This window comes from Tamandua tetradactyla, chromosome 1, assembly GCF_023851605.1.
Source record: "Tamandua tetradactyla isolate mTamTet1 chromosome 1, mTamTet1.pri, whole genome shotgun sequence".
NCBI lineage: Eukaryota > Metazoa > Chordata > Mammalia > Pilosa > Myrmecophagidae > Tamandua > Tamandua tetradactyla.
Genome location: NC_135327.1, coordinates 19,810,250 through 19,828,271, shown reverse-complemented (window position 1 = coordinate 19,828,271; position 18,022 = coordinate 19,810,250).

The following is an 18,022-nucleotide window of genomic DNA, read 5'->3' as shown; positions in this document are numbered from 1 at the left end:
AATAATCCTCTGACCCATTCATTAACGGATGCGAAGGCAGCTCACGTGGGTGGATCCCAGAGCAGTAAAGGGCTCTGCAGCAGCCCCAGGCTGTCATTCAAGCAGCACTCTCGCTCCAGCCATGTGAGCAGGCTGACCCCCTGGTGCAGAATTACCTGCGGGAGACCAAGTTGCCACGTCAGGAGTCTCCGGCAAGCCAGTAAGGGAGTCACAGAGAAGGTAATTAGAGTTCTGGAGCAAGGCCATGCTCTCTGCAGCAGAAGAGCTCCTGGTTTGCTCCTGGTAGAGAGGGAATACCTCATCATGGGGCATCAAGTGACCATGAGGCCGAACCACCCATCATGAACTAAGTGTTGCCCAGCGAGTCATAAGGTCAGGCGGGACTGGTAGAAATCCCTCATCACCAGCCAGCCAGAAGTGGCGCATTGGGTTTGGTTTAACAAAGGTCCAGAGAACACAGGTGAGCCGCATGGCTGGGTGGCCCAGGTCACCTACTGCACTGACACCTTTCTCTCAGTTCACACCAATGGCCACATGAGGCATCCCCTGTGACCAGCTGATGGAGAAGGAAAAACACCTGCGCTGGTTCATTGGCTGCGTCAGCTCAATATGTTGCTATAAGCCCAAAAGGGATGCTATTTTATTAAAGCTCCACTCAGGAGTGACCCTGAAAGGCTGTAAGGAGGGAAATTGTCCCAGTGGGCACAGCTTCAGGTTTTACACTTGGTCATCCACTTTGAGAAAGTGAAAAGGTCAAAAGTAAAAGTATTTACAGACTCTGTGGGCAGAAGCAAATAGCCTGACTGTTTAGTAAGGGATCCAGACGAAACGAGGTTTACAACTAGGGACATCCAGGCTAATCTAGTAACTGTCACTGGATGTCCAACCTGTCAACAGCAGAGGCCTACACGGAGCCCCTGGTGTGGCCCCACCCTTCAGGAGACCCACAAGCCACGCGGCCGCAAGTTGATTACATCGGACCCCTTCTTAATGGAAAGGACAGAAATTCATCCTGACCAGGGGTGACATATTACGGGGAGGGGGTTGTCTTTTCCTGCCTACTAAGCCTCAACAAACACACCATAAGAGAGCTCAGAAAGGACTGAATCCATGGACCCGAGCTCCCATATATCCTCAGACCGATGAGCCCCCTTTTCAGCAGCTCCCTCACTCAGAAGCTGCCAGCCTGATAAAGCGACAAAGCACTCAATACAGCAGAGGCGCCAGCCTGGAGATGATACCCTGCAAGGGTGGAGCACTGTTTATTGCTCCCTAACAAATTGCCCCTAAGCTCAGCACTTTAAAATAACAAATTTTTCCTACCTTATGCTTTCCTTGGGTCAGAAATGTAGGGGCAACTTGGCTGGGTGGTTCTGGCTCAGAGTCTCTCCTGATGCTACAGTCAGGGTGGGGTCTGCAGCTGCAGCCATGAGAAGGCTCAGCTGGGGGGATCTGCTTCCAGGCTCGGGCATGTGTTTGCCCATGACACCCAGTTCCTTGCTGGCCACTGGGCAGAAACTTCAGTTCCTCACCACGTGGGCCTCTCCATAGGACCCTCTGAGTTGTCCTCACATTATGACAGCTGCCTGCCCCTGGAGCAAGCAAGAGAGAGAGAGCCCAAGATTATAAACTAATCTCAGAAACAGTTCACTGTCACTTCTTCCCTATTTCATTGGTCACACAGACCAAGTCTGGCACAAGGTGGAAGGAAGATACACAAGGGTGTGGACACCAGGAGCCAGGGATCATTGGAGGCCAACTTGGAAGCTGGCTGCTTCGGACATTACCCTTCAGGTGTACAGAGTCGACCAGGTACGGTGCAGCACTTAACAGGTAGAACACATTGTCCAGAAATCAAGGGGTGCAGGTAGAAGTGGCCCATTCACCATCACTCCCAGTGACACACTTGGGGGATTTGTACTTTTCCATCCCCAGAACTTTAGGCTCTGAGGGTCTAGGTCTCAGTCCCATAGTGGGGATGCTTCTCTAGGGAACACAGTAAGGATCTCACTAAATTCAAAGCTACAATGGTCATTGAGTAGCTTTGGGATCTTTGTGCCATCAGGCCAGCAGTCAGAGAAAGGTGTTCTTGTGATGGCAGGATAATTAAACCTGATCATCCTGAGAAAGTCACCACCTGGGAAAAGGGAGGAATTTGTTTGAAACTCAGGTCATCTGCTGGGGCAACTCTTGTCACACCAAGCCCAGATTTGGTTTTGTCTTTTGGGGGGGAGGTACATGGTCCAGGAATCAAACCTGGGTCTCCCACATGGAAGGTGAGCGTTCCACCACTGAACCGCCCCAAGCCCAGTTTTAACTCCTGGGGAGGCCTTGGTCACCAGACGCTCAGATTCCTCAGGCACGAAGTCTTGGTCAGCTGACCGAGACAAGCCACTGTGCTCACAGAAGGGCTGAGGATTCGGGCAATTTAGAAGAACGTAGGAGAGGAGGGAGATTGCAAGTATCAGTTATGGTCTCATGAGTGATGGCAGGTTCAGGGACTACAGTCAGGCTTGTAAGTTTCCCATGAATTATGACCAGTCAGAATCCTGGAGAAGCTGCGCCTGGATAGAGTGAACTTAACGTGAAAAGCAAGTTGACCTGGGCAGTCCAAAGGACGGACCATAGACACTTGGGTTGCTCTGCCCAGATCCCTCCATCGCCGTGACGGAAGCTGCCAGCAGCCCAGCCTCTCCCTCTTCTGGAGAACTGTCCTCAACTGGCAGGGCTCTTTTCCCCTAAGAGATGTTGCCCCATATCCACAGAGGGGCAACCCACAGCAAAAGACTGACGATGTGAGGGTCAAGGCAGGATCACTCTGAGGTTCGCTTTATCTGCCAGAGCCCCCAAGACTAGACTTTGTCCAGGACCACAAATTGCTCCGTTTTTCCCTTGCCCTATCTTGCTTTCCTCTCTCCTTTGCAACTTTTTTTCCAAAGAGTGCTCCCTCAATAAATCAGATGCCCAGGAATCCCCACTTCAGACTCCACTTCTAGGGAATTTCATTTAAGATAGATCTAAGCAGGCAACTGACAGAAGAGAAAACTGAGGGCCCATCCAACATGAGTAAAATGCCCAAAGCAGCCCTCTCTAAAGAGGGAGCATTTAAGCAGAGGTCTGAATGCCAAAAGGATCCCAAACCCATCCCAGCTTTGACACACCCTGGCTGTTTCCTTAAGAAGCCTCTTCACCTCTCTAAGCCTTGGTTTCCTCACTTATGAAGCAACGATGATAATATCTCTTCCTTAGACAGTTGTGAGGATGAGTAAATGAAGGAGTTGATATGCTTCGCACAGGACCAGCTCACAGGAGAATGCAGTAAACATCAGCTGCTCTTAGCGTTACCGTTTCTGCCGCTGTCAATGCCGATAAATGCATCCTGAGCTCCAACTATCTTCCAGGTCCTGGACCAGGTGCTAAGGGAGCAGAGGTGAATCAGATGGGTGTCTTCCCTCATGGAGTTCACAGACTAAAGGGTGAAGCAGTTACAGCACAGGGAGAAACATCCGGAATGTTTGGGAGGGTATGGGAGGGCTTCCTGGAGGAGGTCTCCTAACCGAGCCTGAAAAGACAGCTGGGATATCAGCAGATGGGCAAGGGTAGGAGCAAATTTCAGGCTGAAAGCACAGCCCATGTAACAGCAAAGGAAAAATGAACGGGCATGATGTGTGCAGGGAAGTCCTACTCAGGCCAATATAGTAGGAAAACTAAATGGGAGGTGGAGATGGCCAGGCTGGTCAAAGAAGGGCTGGACCTGGGGGGGCTTGAATGCCAGTCTAACAGCTGGACTTTTTCTCCTCAGAGCCTCAGGGAGGCAGGGATGTGCTTTTAAAAGATGGCTCTGGCACACCTGCCCAAAAGGCTAAAATTGGAAATGCTGACACCACCAAATGCTGGTGAAGCTGTAAAGCAAGCAGAACTCTCATGCACTGTGGGTGGATGAGCAAAATGGTACGACTTTGGAAAAGTTTTGGCAGCTTCTTATAAAATTAAACACCCAGCAAGTCCCTTCCAAGAGAAATGAAAAATATTTTCTCAAAATGACTTGCACGAAAATGTTCATAGAAACTGTATTCATCATAGCAACACAGCTCCTGTGTCCATCAACAAGAGGGGAATGAATAAGCACATTGCAGTTTGTGCCTACAGTGGAATACACTGTGTACCTATCAAAGGGGATGAACTGCCGATATTAGCAACAACCTGGATAAATATCAGAACCATTATGCTAAAGTGGAACCATAAAAACTGCCCCTCCTGGGGAATTCTGATATTCTCTCAAGCATTAGGGACTCCTAATTTAATAAGCCAAGCCCTCGATCTTTTTTTTTTTTTTTTTTTTGCAGCTGGGAAGGGTGCACAGGTCAGGAATCAGAGCTGGGAATCGAACCCGGGTCTCCTGCGTACAAGCCCTGGCTCTTGAGACATGCCCTTATGAAACTTACTTCTGCAATGGTGAAGCTAAGCCTACTTACAAATATGCCTAAGAGTCACCCCCTCTTTTGTTGCTCAGGTGTGGCCTCTCTCTCTAAGCCAACTCTGCAAATAAACTCACTACCCTCCCCATACGTGGGACATGACTTCCAGGGATGAGCCTGGCCCTGGCATCATGGGATTGACAATCCCTTCTTGACTAAAAGGGGGAAAAGATAAATTTTCAGTGGCTAAGAAATTTCACATACAGTCGAGAGGTCATTCTGGAGGTTACAGTCATGCAAGCTCCAGCCAGATATTGCAAATTGCTGTAATACGCCAAGCCCAACCAACAGTATTCCTGAAAACCTTAGAGAGTACCCTAGGCTTTATCTAAGACTCCATAAATGTTTTAGTTAGTAAGTTAATTTTTTGAGAAACATAAGGCCTCCAGATTGTTCCTATGCCTGATAAGCCCCCAAACCCAAAGATACCAGCCTCTCCAAGAACATCAACCAGTTTTATTCCTCTACCCCATGAGGTCATCACCCCTTTCCAGCATGGAGAAATCAAAATGGTCATTGCCCAGATATCCCTGAAGATTGAGAGGATGATTAAATGAGAGGGAGGAGGTGTAACCGAGAAAAGGAGTTAACAAATGAATATGACTACTGACTCATTATATAGACATTTCTTTTTAGTTTCTAGTGTGTCTAAATAGCCAGAAGGAAAAATACCTGAAATGGTAGAACTGTAACCCAGTATCTTTGATCTTTGATAATGATTATATAACTATATAGCTTTTATTGTGTGACCGCGTGATTGTGAAAATCTTGTGACTGACACCCCTTTATACAGTGTATGGGTAGATGAGCAATAAAATAAAGACACACATGAAAAAATAATAATAATAACTATGGGTCGGGAATATGGGGGAAAAGTACCCCTATGTAAACTATGGACAATAGTTATAGTTCTACTTCAATGACCTTTCATCAAGTGTAACAAGTGTAACTACTGCTAAAATAATTGTAGTCAGCCCCAGCGACAGCATGAGTGGAAGAGATGCCATCAGCTGCTGGGGACCCCCCACCCCAACTCAATCCCCCAACACCGAGAATGGGCCCTCCCCCACAGCTTCTATCCCAGACCCCTGAAGAACGGGAGGGGCGCGAGCCCAACCCTGTCATGTGCCGTCAATAAAGTATACACAGCCAAAAAAAAAAAATAGTAGAATTACGAAAACAAAAAATGTTACCATCAATTGTCACAAACCTTCCACACCAATGCAAGTGTTGGTGGTGGGGTGGGGTATGGGAATCCTGGATTTTATGCATGATTGTTCTGTGAGCCCACACTTCTCTAATAAAAGTGTTTTAAGTGAAAAAAAATTGCACTGGATGAAAAGAGCCATATGCAAAAAATTACATAACATTTGTTCCATTTATATGAAGACCTCAAATCAATCATAGGAAAAATAATCTGTGGTGGAAAAGAAAACCAGAACTTCTGTCATGGGAGGACCAGAGGTGATTGACCAGGAAGGAGCATAAAGGAACTTTTCGTATCTTTATTGGGATTTGAGTTACACAGATATATGCATTTTTCAAAACTCAACAAGTGGATCTTTAAGACCTAAGATCTGTCTTTTTCATTGCATATAAATTTTGCCACAAAAGAAAAATAAATGCCAACAAATATTGGTCTCTAGGTAATGAATGCCTGCTGAGGTGCTTAGGGGAAACTGTAGTGATATCTGCATTTTATGTTGAAGTGTATCAAAAACTAGGATGTGCAGATGGGTGGATGGATGGATGGGTGGGTGGATGGATGGATGGATGGGTGGATGGATGGATGGATGGATGGATGGATAGATGGATGGATGGATAGACAGACAGGTGGATGGATGGATGGATAGATGGGTGGATGGAAGGATGGATGGATGGACGGGTGGATGGATGGATGGATGGATGGATGGATGGATGGATGGATAGATGGGTGGATGGATGGACGGACAGACAGATGGACGGATAGATGGATGGATGGATGGATGGATGGATGGATGGATGGATGGATGGATGGTTGGATGGATGAGTGGGTGGATGGATAGATGGATGGATGGATGGATGGATGGATGGATGGATGGATGGATGGATGAGTGGGTGGATGGATAGATGGATGGATGGATAGATGGATAGATGGATGGATGGATGGATGGACAGACGGATGGATGGACGGACAGACGGACAGACGGACAGACGGACGGACAGATGGATGGATAGATGGATAGATGGGTGGATGGGTGAGTGGGTGGATGGATGTTGGGTATGTAATAAAACAAGTTCAGACTTCCGGAGAAGATGGCGGCTTAGTAAGATGCGCGGGTCTTAGTTCCTCCTCCAGAAAAGCAACTAAAGAAACAGAAACAATACGAAACAGCTCCCGGAGTCACGACAGAGACCAAAAAGACAGCGTACCCCATTCTGGAACGGCTGAACGGGCAGGGAGAATCCGCTGCGGTGAGATACCCGAGGGGCGCGCGTTTTCCCGGCTGGGGCGGCTGGCGACTGGGGTCCCCTCCACGCACGTGGCTCCCCGGTCTGACTGGGAACGTTGGATAGCGGGGCCCTCCCGTCACACTTGGCGTCTCGGGCCAGCTGGGCAATTTGGACCGGCACTCCCCCAAGCCGCGGTGGCCAGCGACCCCCGCCTCCACGCGTGGTTTCCCGGCCGACTGCCCCGCAGACAGACGAGCGCCACCTACTGGGCAGGAAAAGAAAAACAGAGCCCAGAGATTTCACAGAAAAACCTTTCAACCAGCCGGGTCCCACACCCAGGGAAATCTGATCAAATGCCCAGACACCAGCAGAAAATAATGGATGACGCTCGGAAAATTGAAGATAAGGCCCAGTCAAAGGAACAAACCAATAGTTCAAATGAGATACAGGAGCTGAGACAACTAATGCTGAATATACGAACAGAAATGGAAAAACTCTTCAAAAACCAAATCAATAAATTGAGGGAGGACATGAAGAAGACATGGGCTGAACAAAAAGAAGAAATAGAAAATCTGAAAAAACAAATCACAGAACTTATGGGAGTGAAGGACAAAGAAGAAAAAATGGAAAAAACAATGGATACCTACAATGGTAGATCTAAAGAGACAGAAGCTACAATTAGTGAACTGGAGGATGGAACATCTGAATTCCAAAAAGAAACAGAAACTATAGGGAAAAGAATGGAAAAACTTGAGCAGGGGATCAGGGAACTGAATGACAATATGAAGCGCACAAATATACGTGTTGTGGGTATCCCAGAAGGAGAAGAGAAGGGAAAAGGAGGAGAAAAACTAATGGAAGAAATTTTCACTGAAAATTTCCCAACTCTTATGAAAGACCTAAATTTACAGATCTAAGAAGTGCAGCGCACCCCAAAGAGAATAGACCCAAATAGGCGTTCTCCAAGACATTTACTAGTTAGAATGTCAGAGATCAAAGAGAAAGAGAGGATCTTGAAAGCAGCAAGAGAAAAACAATCTGTCACATACAAGGGAAACCCAATAAGACTATGTGTAGATTTCTCAGCAGAAACCATGGAAGCTAGAAGACAGTGGGATGATATATTTAAATTACTAAAAGAGAAAAACTGCCAACCAAGACTCCTATATCCAGCAAAATTGTCCTTCAAAAATGAAGGAGAAATTAAAACATTTATAGACAAAAAGTCACTAAGAGAATTTGTGACCAAGAGACCAGCTCTGCAAGAAATACTAAAGGGAGCACTAGAGTCAGATACGAAAAGACAGAAGAGAGAGGTATGGAGTAAAGTGTAGAAAGAAGAAAAATCAGATATGATATATATAATACAAAAACCAAAATGGTAGAGGAAAATATTATCCAAACAGTAATAACACTAAAAGTTAATGGACTGAATTTCCCAATCAAAAGACATAGAATGGCAGAATGGATTACGACCCAGCAATACCACTGCTAGGTATCTACTCAAAGGACTTAAGGGCAAAGACACAGATGGACATTTGCACACCAGTGTTTATAGCAGCATTATCTACAATTGCAAAGAGATGGAAACAGCCAAAATGTCCATCAACAGATGAGTGGCTAAACAAACTGTGGCGTATACCTACGATGGAATATTATGCAGCTTTAAGACAGACTAAACTTATGAAGCATGTAATAACATGGATGGGCCTAGAGAACATTATGCTGAGTGAGTCTAGCTCAAAACTAAAGGACAAATACTGTATGGTCCCACTGATGTGAATCGACATTCGAGAATCAGCTTGGAATATATCATTGGTAACAGAGACCAGCAGGAGTTAGAAACAGGGTAAGATAATGGGTAATTGGAGCTGAAGGGATACAGACTGTGCAACAGGACTAGATACAAAAACTCAAAAATGGACAACACAATAATACCTAAGTGTAATGTAACTATGTTGGAACACTGAATGAAGCTGCACCTGAAATATGGTCTTTTGTTTGTTTGTTTGTTTGTATCTTTTGTTTTTGTTTTTTTTCTTTTTCCTTTTTATATGTATATATTTTTTATTAGTATTATTACTTTAATTCTCTTCTCTATATTAACATTCTATATCTTTTTCTGCTGTTTTGCTAGTTCTTTTCCTAAATCGATGCAAATGTACTAAGAAATGATGATCATACATCTATGTGATGATACTAAGAATTACTGAGTGCATGTGTAGAATGGAATGATTTCTAAATGTTGTGTTAATTTCTTTTCTTTTTTTTGATTAATAAAAAAAATTTTTTTAAAAAATCAAATAGGAGCAACGACTCATGATTGTGATAACAACTAACCAAAAAATCAAACCAACACCCCACACATTTCCTACTATTATGCAGGGAGAAAAAGTGTGGTCTTCAAGGTAATATTCAACAGTTCAGAATATTATTAAAAATGTGTCCCTTCAATTTAAATACAAAATTCCATGTCATTGGGTAGTGCGATAAAACAAAGAAATTACTAGATATCTCCTCTTTAAATCTTTATTTATTCATATTTCTATATTTTGTGCGATAAAACAAAAGAAACTGTATTTTGTTTTCTGCTAGTTGAGTGACATGATCTCGTAACTCTCTACACTTTCTATTTACCTTCAGTTTTCTTAACAATTATTAGCATGGGTAATTTTTAAAATCATAAAATAATAATGTTTTACTTTAAAAAAAAAAAAACAAGTTCAGTAAAATATTAATGGTAGAATTTAGATGACAGATATTTGGTATTCACTGTAAAGTGCCTTTAACTTCACTCTGTTTCAAAGCTTCAATAATGAAATACTGGGGAAAGGAAAGATGACCCCTGCAATGCTGAGAATAGGTTTGAGGAGGCCAGGCCAGAGACAGGGAGGCCAGCTGAGGGAGCTACTGTAATGGTCCCAGGTGAAAAACCATGAGGCCGAGGTGAGGCCCGGGCAGCAGGGGAAGAGAGAAGGGATGACCAGAGCCACCACCTGGAGGGACTCATGGGGTGAGAGATGGAGGCGAGGAGCCAGTGGAAGCAGGTCAGAAGGCAACCCCACTCCATGAGGAAACCCTGGGATGGCTTCTCTTGGGGAGAGAGCAGCAGACGCTGGGCATGCTGAGAGCAGCCCACGGTGCAGGGGAGTGAGGGGGAGCTTCCTGAATGCTCCTGCCGCGTTCAGTGAGGCCCCCCCAACTCCGTTCACTAGCTCCAAGGCCTGGGCTTCTCATTCCCGCCTCCTCCCCGCCCCCTCTCCCAGAGTCACTGGTGACTAATGAGTAAATGTTAGCACAGGAACCCAACCCCGTGGGGTGATGTAGAGGGAGGCACCTCGTGGGGCCCCCTGCCCGCCTCCCGACCCCCAGGGAGTCAGGTCAAACAAAGAGCAAGGCAGTCAATTTCCGAACAGGTTACAGAGTCCAGGAAAGGTGCCGGGAGGTCGGGGAACTGACCTCACGTGACGCCTCCACCGGTGCTTGCAGAGCAGCTGCCCACACAGCGGGAGAGTTGCGACCTGTTCGCACACAGCCGGCCGCATTTCCTGAGGCTCCTTAGCTTGGCACAGTGTGTTCCAGAAGTGGGGCCCGCTCACCACACCGTCGGTGGTAACGAGAGAGCCACGTGCCTTCCTGCTCTCTCTCCATCCTTCCAGAGACATCGCGGAGAAAGCGCGAGTGATGCTCTTCAACAGCTCTCCAAGCACGTGTGCGTCTCCCCAAAATAAAGAGGGAGCGGGTGCCTTAAGCAGGCAACACTGCTCGCCAGAGGCTGGCGGCGTGTTTCTGTTTGCTGCCCTGGTGACTTTGGAAAAGGTGATGATGATGATGATCTAAAGGGGGATCATCCAACCTCAACCGTGAGATGAGAATACAAACAGCACCCACATCAGCGGCCTGTGGGGTTAAATGGGTTGGTGCAAGGGAAGAGCTTAAAACAGCACCTGGCCTAAGGCGAGAGCTCATTAAGCTTAATTATCTCCATTGTGACCGCCCTGTCATTGGGGTGGCTCTCCACTTACGGAAAGTGACGCTGACTTTTCTTTTCTGGTACATAATCTCTGCTAGAAATAGAAAGTCCAATTTCAGCTTTCAAAAGTGATTCCGTTTATTAAAATGCACATGGAGAAAATCATCACCCGAGTGGCAGACAGAGATGGCAAAGCGGGAGGGGAAGATGGATGCAGCAGGGAGGTGGCGATGTCAGGTGTCACGGGCTGGAAGGCTAAGGGCCCAAGTTTTAGAATCAGGCAGACCCCAGTTCAAAGCCTGGTTTCTGGCCCTGGTAGCTGCCTGAGCCTGAGCAAGGCTCCTGGCCTGTCTGCGCCTTCGTTTTCCTATCTGCAAAATGGGGGGTGACAGCAGTGACCCCAGTTAGTGAGTGCTCAGAAGTGGGGGTGGGGGTGGGGGCTGGCCTGTCCCATGCCTCAGGTGTACGTGATTAGTCCTCAAAAGTAATGGTATTCCAAGGTCCAATGCATGAAAGCAGAAACTGAGGAAGTTGTCGTGGTGTGACCTAGCGTGTGTGTGTCTGCATGTGTCTTGTTCTCCGGAGGCCAAAGGAAACCTCCTGAACCCTCCTGATACTCTGACGGTACCGTGCCAGCACTCCATGTCCTTCACGTTTGCTCTCTGTCCACGACTGGGACAGTTCAACTCTGATTTTATATTTCTCTCTCTGTTTCTGGCTCACTCTCTGTGTCCCCAGGAGAATGTGAGCCCCGGGAGGCCGGGGCCTGGTCTGTTGGCTCCCCGCTTCATCCACCACACCCTGAATGACGTCTGGCACACAGAGGGTGTGAAATACATGTTTGTTGACTGACTGACTGACCCGCTGGCTGGCTGCTTCTGTCTGTCCCACCAGCCCAGAGTTTCTAAAGAAAACGAGGGAAGTGAGGAAGAAATACTGGAGGGCAGAAGCCTCGAATGGCACACTGTGAAAACACAGTGAAGTCTCAGGTTCCAGATGGAGGCACCTCCCTAGTCCTGCCCTGGGCTGCTGGGGGGGGTCCTTCCTGCCCTCCTGACCTGGAGAGAATGGGAGAGAGGAGGAGGAGGGGGAGAGGCAGGGCAGGGAAGGGGGTGACTGCCCCTAAAAGTCTGTCCCCAAGGGTGGCCATTTGAGGTGGACAAGGCGGAACCTCTGAGCCCCGAAGCTGAGGATTCCCCTCTGCAGGACTCAGATGCCCCTGTAAGGTCCAGGGACCCATCTCCCAGGGACCCCCGTTTCTCAGCCCCTCCCCCAACCCACACAGCAGACTCCTTTTGTAAGGACAGGCAGAAATCCCTAAGAAAGTATTCTCGTAACATCCTGTGGCTTTTTAAACCATGTAGTTTTTCCTTTATGCAGTTAAAATGATACAATATCAATAACACCTGCAATAATGATGATAGGATTCCTAAAATTAAGAGCGTCTTTCCTCCTCTTACTCCGACCAGGCTCTGCTTCCCTTGGCAAGCATTGTCACAGCTCATCTTCCCAGCAGTGCGACTGTTTTAAGGGTTAGGTGAGCTCAGACGGCACTCGGGGCAGGGCCTGGGAAGGGAGTAAGTGCCCACATGGGTGGCGGTCTCCCTTCCGATGTCCACAGCTGAGTCACGTCAGGCACGGGGCACAGAGGCGAAGGCAGGCCCAGGAGCCCCTTGCTGCAGTCTGTCCCCAAGGCCACCCAGCCGGTTAGGATCAGCTCTCAGAGGCGCCCAGGGGCCAGCACCTGTGCTTGCACTGCCCCCAGAGCTCCCACCTAGGCCGCTGAGGTGGCCCCCAAGAGGTGGACAGAGACAGGCTGGGGGCAGGCGGGAGAGACAAGAAGAGACAGAGAGTGAGTGAGGGAGAGAGAGACAGAGAAAGAGACCAGCAACTGAGAGAGACAGAGGCATAGAGAGAGTAGTAAGTGAGAGGGACATTGAGAGGCCCCAGGAGAGCTGGGCCCCGAGGGCCAGATTGGGAGGAACCCAGAGACTGGTTTTGGGGATCAGGCCAGACACTCTGTCAGTCGGGGGTGGGGGGACCCACTGCAGCCCACGGCCTTCTAGAAAGTGCTAAAGGGCTGCGGAACCCCAGACCCCTTGAGCTGAGTTCCCACCCCTCATTCCCATCTCACCTCCAGCCTCGGTCCCTGTTTTGGGCAGAGACGGCCCCCTCTTCCTTCCCTGCCACCCCCATTACCTTCCACCTCCGCAAGACAGCCACACTCACGCTTCCCCAAACACACCCTCCCACCTGGAGCGCCCGCCACCCAGACCCCTCCACATCAGCCGCTTGCTGACACCCCATCCTTCCAGCCCTGGTCAAATGCCCCCCCTTCCATGAAGCCTTCTCTGAACCTCCCCCCACCCCGGGACCCTGCCAAGCATTTGCAAACCCTCTAGCACTCAACACCCTCTGCCTGTACCCCCAGACGGGCATTTGCACGGCTCCGCAGGCCCAACGGTGTCCCCATCGCTCCAGCACGGACACCTGGGGCCTTGCCGCCCGCCAGCCGGCAGCATACGACAACCCTCAGAGCCCGGGTCCTGGCCTGTCCTTTCTGTTCCCCGGGTGGCTCTGAGCCCCACTGTGGCAGGGGCTTGGTCTCATCTCCCGACGGAGCAGGGCCAGAATCTGGCTCAGCCAAGGGTTGTGTGCATTCAATTTAATCTCTTCCTGTCCCACAAAAGAGGGGTTACGGCTATGAGGTCCCAGCCCCGATTTCCTCATTTCTTTCCCGGAGGTCCCGGGCGGGCGGGACTGGGCTTTGGTCACTGCTGTCAGTGACGTCACTGCAGCACCCCCACCCCAATCTCCAATCCCAAGGGGGGGGCCGTGGGCGGGGCCAGGGCCTCCTCCACTCCCGCCCCCCGCCCAGCCTGTATTTACTCATTTTAAAGCCACTTACTGGAATTGTTTGCTGACCAAAAACTGTTCTCAGAGCAAACATCTTTTCATTCTGAAAAACACAAAGAAGACGGTAAAAGTCACCTGGAACCGTGCCACCAAGAAATAAGTGTTGCCACTTCTTGAGGTCATTTCCTTCCAGAATTTTTCCCTAGATGAAAAACAGTTATTTTAATCAAGGATCGGATCAAGCCCTGTTGGAAATGGTTTCTTTTTTCACTTGCAAAGGGAATTCCAGTGGTTTTGGGATTTTTTCATTGACTGGTGAGGGCCCGCAGTTTATTTGATAAATCCCCTGTTGCTGGCTGTGGAGGCTGATCCCACTTCGGGGCCATAATGGACAACGCTGCTCTGGGCATCCCAGCGCCCCTCGCTCACCGCCCCACTGGGTGACCCTCCCAGCACAGCCTGGGCCAAGGAGGGTGGGCCTTTGTGAGGATGACTTTGTCCTCGGGAGTGGCCGAGGTGAGCTGTGTAGTTCCTGGGCTCCCTCTGCTGAGACCCACTGCTGTCAGAGCCGGGCTGAGCCGCAGCTTCTCGGAGCCCGGGGCCCGGAAGAGCTGACCTGTCCAAAGTCAACCTGAAGGCAGCGGCATCTGTCCAACCCTGCCAAGCCCTCAGAGACACTCTCTCGCTTTCTGTGTGACATCTCAAGAGGCGATGGCCCGCTCCCCAGCTGGGATGGCAGCGAGGTCTGGGGCAGAGGGGCAGAGCACCGACCCAAGTGTCACACAGAAACGGGACAAATCCTATCCGCCTCCCACCCCCTTCTTAATGGTTGTAAGACCTTAGGCAAGTCAACTTTCCTTCTTTAAGACCTCATTTCCTCATCTGGAAAATGGGGGTGATGATACCACTGTTTTCACCTACATCAGTCTAGTGATCCAAGGAAATGGGACAGTCCTTTCCACTTTGCCACCTTCCCATGTCTGAGCGTTAGACTTTGATTTGACATTAAATTGTCTCTTCCCTCCAGCCAAGGGTCCATGGACTGGATGCTGGGGGTGAGGAGAAGAGGGAGCCCCTCTCTCTGGTGCCATCCAAGATGGGAGCCCAGGAGGGAGAGGAAACGGCACAGGAGAGCTTCCCTTGCCTGGTAGTTGCCTGCTCTCTGGGGTTCTGAGTCTCATGGGCACCTCATGGGGTCTTTTCAAACCTACCTGCTGGACCTTTCAAGCCAGAACCCCCAGGCCAGGTCAGGGCCTCTCCTACAGCTGGCCACCCCACACGTCAGCCCAGCCACTCCCCTGCTCCTGGCTCTCCTCCATCCTCTCCTCCCCTCTCCGCACTGATCTTGGAAGGACTTAAAGAGCCCTGGCAGCTCTCTCTCCTGCAGCGTCCAGACCAGGCCTTGGGAAAAACACACTCGATGGCTTTGGCTCCATCCAGCCGGAGGAGAGAGCAGTAATTTTGCACTCACAGCAGTCCCTTTGCTCACCAGGGCTTCAGTTCATTAGCCTCTCTCTCAGACAGGAGACAGAGCCCAGTCCACTGCATTTCCCACCTCCAGGGCACACCCCTGAGGCCCCAAGTGGTCTCAGGAAAGCCCCCTTCCTCTAGGCCTGCACTGAGGGGCACACACCTCCTGGGCATCTGGGGGAGGTACTGCGCTGCATCTCTCCTAAGAAATATCTTCACAAGCTTCTCCCTGTTCTCTCTTGACCCTTTTGTCACCTCGATCTGTGTCAGAGGCCCCTGTATGAGGGATCCGAGAGCTGTGCAACTGTTCCTGGACACCTGCTTTGAAAATTGTCCCCATGGCCCAGCCCCTCTCCTTGGTATGTAGCATCTGTGGAATTGTGGTGCCTCAGATGACACTTCGGTTTGCAGATCTGATTCCAGTAAGTGCTAACAAGGAAACCCCTCCCAAGGGCAGGGAGAGCGATGAGCAGGAAGAGCCTTACTTTGGACAGGATGGTTAGGAAAGGTCTTTTCAAGGAGGTGACACAGAGGCTGAGATGTGGTGAATGAGAAGGAGTCAGCCTGGAAAAGCGCAGAGAAGAGCACTCTTGGGAGAAAGCTCAACATGTCCAGAGGTGCAAAGGCCCAGACACAGGAATGAGAAGAGAGAGGACCAAACAGTGGTTGAGAGATGAGTTGAGAAGCGGCAGTAGCCAACCTTGTAGGGCCTTGTACAGCGTGGAAGCCATTGAAGGGTTTTAATAAGTGGGGGAATGACAAGGTATGAATAATGTTTTTCAAAGCTAATTCTGGCTGTTCGATGGAAATTGCATGGAGTTGGGGAGAAACTAAGGGAAGTAACAGGGAGGCTAGAGAAGAGGATAGAACAATGTGAATGAATGGCTAAGTAAACAGGTAGATGGATGAATTGTGGGCGGAATGGATAATCCTCAAGGTTGAGGGTTAGTAAATAATTAGTGCTTTGGGGACTCAGAGAAGGACGAGAGGGCATCAGGGCAGGTTAGGGCTGTGGTCATGCAGCTTTGTGCGGGTATTGTCTTCTGAATTGGGCCTTGAAGTTCAGAGCTGTTAATTTTTCAATAATAATATTAGTAGTTGCCATTTACTGAACTCACTGAGGGTCCACAAATGTTACATTGGTCTTATGTGATCCTTAAAACAGTTCCATTTTACAATTGAAGAAACAGAAGCTCAGAGAGAGGAAGCAATGTTCCCAAGGCCACACAGGTGATAAGCACAAGAGCTGAAATTTGAACCACTCCAATGGCTGACCACCGCCCTACGCCCCGATAGGCAGGATGGGGTTTTCAGGGGAGAGGATGGGGGAATTCCCAGCAAAAGACACAGTGCAGACAAAGGCCTGGGAGCAGGGAGGGGTGAGGCAGGGATGGGGAGGCAGCCTCGAGGCCAGGGCTGTTGCAGGCTGTGACAGGCCGTGGCAAGCTATGGGCTCTAGGATGCGTCAGGCTCACAGAGGCCTAGTCATGCCCGCTGACCCCAGCAGGTGGGCAGGGTCTGCAGGCAGGAAGCAGGAGCTTACCCAGGCCCCGGCCCTGGCACTGGCCTCCAGCTCCCACAGAAGGGCATTGTCCCTGTGCAGCGGGCGTGGCCAGTTGGGGCGCCGAGGAGGGGCATTTGCCTCTCTGGAAAGTTGCCCAATGGCCTGGCAGGGTCCTACCCAGGAAGCTCCCTGGCTCCTGCAGCATCTCCCCTTTAGGCATTTGGGGCCTTTGGAACATTTGGCAAAAATGTCAGGATGGCAGACACTCTTTGCCTTATTCCTCTTGGCCACATGGAGAAGGGGGAGACCAGCCAGGGCTCTGCCCCATGCTGTGTGACCTCAGGACAGTCACTGTCCCTCTTTTCCCCCTGCAGATGGAGATGGGATTCAACAATCCCAGTAACCCTCTCAGTTCTAAACCACAAGCCCATGCTTCTAGACTGAGATTGGGCAGCAGGGAGGAGTCCCTGGGCTATACTGGAAGGCCATGTCTGTGACACCACCCCCCACCCCCAACACCAACATGGGAAAGGATAGCTTGGGGATCTAGAGCATTGGGTGGTCAACACTTGAGTTCGATCTCAGTGCTGGCACCTCTGACCTTGTGACCTTGAGCAAGCACTGGGTGACTGTGCAGCCTAGGTGAACCAAGGGCTACCCCAGATTGTGGTCAGTGGGGTCTTACTGAGCTGTTTCCATGTGTTGCCTTGGTTGAGTTCATGCTTCGTTGTGCATTTGCTCCCCAAATACTCACTGAGACCCCTGAAGGCACAGACAAGGCAAGGTGGGTCTAATTGCTAAGAATGAATGATTGAAAGCCGTGTGGGCACACACCTCAATGCATGTTCTCAGCAACCTGTGAAAGAATGCTATTAATGTCCCCATTTTACAGACAAGGAAATTGAGGCCCAGAAAACTCAAATACCTTGCCCAGAGTCCCACAGTAAAAAGTGCCAAAAATGGGATTCAAGCCCATTCTCTTGAGTGAATTAATTAGCAGAGATGTGAATCCTCAGACTCATTTAGAAACGAAGGGTGGATAAGGCTAGTCCACCTTTCCCTCCAGTTAATTATGTGAACTAAACCCTGATCACAGCCAATGTCCAAAGACTCCTCCTATTGTAAACAAGCCTTGCTGTTCATGACAGCGCCAACTCACGTTCACCAAGCACTTCCTCAGTGCCAGGACCTGAGCCCTGAGCCGTGTACACTGTGGCCCCTCAGCACCCTAGGAGGTAGGTGTGATCATCATTCCCATTTCACAGATGGAAAGCCTGAGGCTCAGAGAGGTTAGGGAATGTGCCCCAA